Source organism: Papaver somniferum, chromosome 1, assembly GCF_003573695.1.
Source record: "Papaver somniferum cultivar HN1 chromosome 1, ASM357369v1, whole genome shotgun sequence".
Classification (NCBI taxonomy): domain Eukaryota; kingdom Viridiplantae; phylum Streptophyta; class Magnoliopsida; order Ranunculales; family Papaveraceae; genus Papaver; species Papaver somniferum.
The window spans coordinates 130,193,376-130,197,195 of record NC_039358.1 but is presented as its reverse complement, the minus strand read 5'-3'; positions in this window follow the sequence as shown (position 1 = coordinate 130,197,195).

Genomic DNA, 3,820 nt, shown 5'->3' with positions numbered 1-3,820 from the left:
CCAAACTTGACATACCAACGCTTGGTGGGTTCAACCGAGCCATGCTCTAACAATAATGATGATTATGATGAGGATAATGTTGATAAATAATTTGAAATAAGTAGGCATAGTTATCAGCAATTTTCTACTCCAATTGAGCTTTATAATGATAATATTATTTCTAGTTCAAATCCAAATAATTTTAATGATTATTCACCTATTCAAAAAGACGGGGATTTGACTAGAGATTGACCATTTTCAGGAATCTGATGACCTAGAAATTAGGGAAGTTGTGACTAGTTTTTCTAGAGGCACTGAAAACTCTAAGTTTGGTGGTGATTATCATTCTCCGTGTGCTTTAACTCTTAGAAAGATCCCTCACTTGGGACTTGACATATGTGCCTCAACCATTTTAAATGATTATCTTCATACACGTTTTCCAGAACCTAGTGATGTCCAAAAAGAAGTTCAGTTGTTAAAAACCCATCCTCTGGTTGATGTGGTTTATCCAGGCTATTACTTTATGATTCTATGAGGTAACCCATGCTGAAGACTTTAAACTTAGCACTTCTTGGGAGGTAACCCATGCTCATGCAACACGGTAATATCTTTCCTTAACTCTTTTGCTTCAAACAGTAACGGTTTCTCCTTGTTCATGATTTTAATTTTATCTTTAGAACATTGACGACAATGTTAGATTTAAGTTTGGGGGTATGGGAGAAACTTTTTAGTTACATTATTAAACTCCAAAGCCTAAAAATTTATGCATATTAAAGATGGCACTAACCAATCTGAGTTGTTGGAAGCATCTTGATTATAGGAGTTGAGGAACCAATCTGAGTGGATGGAAGCATCTAAATAGAGTCTACTCATAAAAGCACAGAGCTCAGGTGTTAGAAATACCATGGTAGTTTCACTATATCTCGTTGAGTCCTTTTCACCTTCTGTTTTTTTTTTAAATATGTTTCTCTAAGTGATTTGGTGGGGCAAACACATCGAGTTGTTACCATTGCTAGAGTGAAATAGAGTGACTGAGTTACCAAAAAATAAATAAATGAAACTAGACCATCAGATCAACCAGAATAAATTGTTCGATAAAATCGACCAATGGTTCCCTTGTATATGCCAGCTGAGTTGATCTAGAATTAGGATTGTCGACCACTGGTTCCCTTGTATATGCCAGTTGTGTTGATATTAGTCCAGGCCATTAGGATAGGTTCATCCTGGCAACGGCCTTCAGACATATATGGGAAATACCGTTCACCTTAGTCAACATCAAAACCATCTACGTTTTTCTCTATATCCATATTCTTACTCTATTCATGTGATTTGTTGATTCCGGATATTGATGTCCATAGTGCGACTATCTGAGTAGAGCTCTGTCACTTATACAGTATAACTTCTTTAAAGTATAACTTCTTTAAAGTAATACCCGATAATATAATATTTTCGTTAAAATAATAAAATTTCCTGGTCCCGATTCGGGCCATAAGTGGTAAAATAATAAAATCGATAAAATCATAAAATAATAAATTTCAAAAGTTCCTCTTAATGATTGTTAGGTCTCAAATAATATATAAAATAATAAATGCTACTAGAAAAATAAAAAATTAATTTCATACATATTAAACTTTCCCAAAATATAATTTAATATTGGTTTCTTTTTCTTTAAAACTTAAATCAAGTTGTAGTTCATCCCCAATAATTCGTAATGCAATCAAAGTACCCGGGGCCACGTTGTTATACTGCAACAAGAAGTAATTTTGAAGTATCATTAATAACTGGAGCGCTTGTATTTGTATTGCAATTAGTCAATCATATAATGTTTTTATAAAATTAGTCGATATTTTACTTAACCTACAAGTATTATTCAACCTCCAAGCTAGGAATTACTTTCTTAAATAATTATATATTACTTAATATAAAATAATAATTTATTATATTATTGATAATATAATATTTCTTTAAAATAATAATTTTTTCTGGTCCCAAACCTATTATTTTATAGAAGCTATATCGTATATGAATTTTAGTATGTGAGTGCAAACTCGTGTACAACAATTGGAATTTCACATCAGGGTACTTCCTCCTGTAGCCAATGAGAGTATGCCAATCAAGGAGGTTCTTTAGTGCTATTCCAAGGTTCTGCGTAGATAGCTAGGGTCTGGAGTAAAGGTTTTGTGAGTACACCTCTTGTAAACCCTCCTGAGACTATAACTCGGCCACTAGGGACACCTAGGGGTTCAAAGGCTTGTTGCACACGCTAAGTGCAATCGCGATGCCTGCGACAGTGAGTTGGGATTTTATTTTCAAGATTAGATTTGCTCGAGGACTAGCAAATAATAAGTCTGGGAGTATTTGATAGACGCATTTATATGTCTACTTTGATCTCGATTTTCTATATTGTTAGTACCCATTTTTGTATTTATTTTGGCATTTTATGTTTTTGTAGGTGTTTTTGGAGAAAGAAACTTTTGCGGAGAAATTGGCTCGAAAAGTGATACTTGGACCCCGGAGAAGCATTAAAGGCACCCAAGAAAAGTTATGAAGGCACACAGGAGTTTTGTTATTTACACACCACAAACTACTAAGGGGCATCTCAGTGCTAAGGGCACCCCTGAATTTGCTAAAGGGCACTCCATCCCCTACCTGTTAAATAAAGTTTTGGCGGGAAAAGAAACCAGTCAGCAACGATTTTCTGGACAATTGTTGGACAAGTTTTACACGGATTTTCTTACAGAATTATGTTGGATTGGGCATGTTATAGTGTAATAGGGTTGGTAGTTGAGTTAGTTTCGAGGAAAAAAGTGATGAATTGACCGGTTTGATAAAACAGGGCAGTTGAGCTATTCTCGAAGTTTAGGTTGTATTTTTGGAGATTACGTGGGATATGTTATTATAATTTTTTTCTTTGTTTAAGAATAAAGAATGATGCACCAAGTCCGTCCATAATTTTAGCTATTCCTCTAAAACTTAGCAAGTCACTTTCCTTTCAAATAACCCAACACACCACAAAATGAAAAGTTCTCCATCATTCTTTATTCTTATCTTTTAATTATTTTTGCAAGACCATGAAATTTTGTTGAAAAGTACTCGTGAATACCTGCTTGATTTTAAACGTGCTTAAGAAATAATTACAAATTGACCAAACATAAGGTAGTAAAAAAATTAAATGCTCCTTGGTTGCTTGTATCTATAAAACTTGCAATTTACAAGTGTCTAATATGAATATCCAATAGCTTGGAGAGATATGTGATATAACATCTAACATGTTATACTGGCTATGAATTTATTAATTTCATGGAAATCTGATGTCATATGCACTTCACCATTAATACATCGGTTGCAAGAAAATAAATTGCGTAGAATTATTTATATTATTCGGATAAGAAGCAAGACCCCAAAATATTGGATAAAACACTCAAGTTTTTGCCATGCCAGCCTCGTTCTTGGCAATGATTTTTGTCCTCAATAATCAGTATGATTGCATCCTGCTTTCTTGTGGGTACGGGGAGCAAGTTCATCTTGTTTTATGCATTTATGTTTGTGTTTATAAGAAAACAGTCTTAGGACATGTCTCATGGCATCGTCTTTCTTTTACAGTGGATAACAATAATATGTGGTTTATATTTATATATGAGGGAAGATTTATGGAAAATCTTATATGAACACTATCTTATAATAATTGTACCAGGCTTTCTTGAGAGTCCAGACTATAACAAATTTGAAGGAAATATTTTGGTGACAAGTTCTTCTTATGAAACTCGACAATCCTACAAAAAATAAGCATAATCTGAGACGTATGACACCATCATCTACCACTTTAAAAATCAACAGTTGA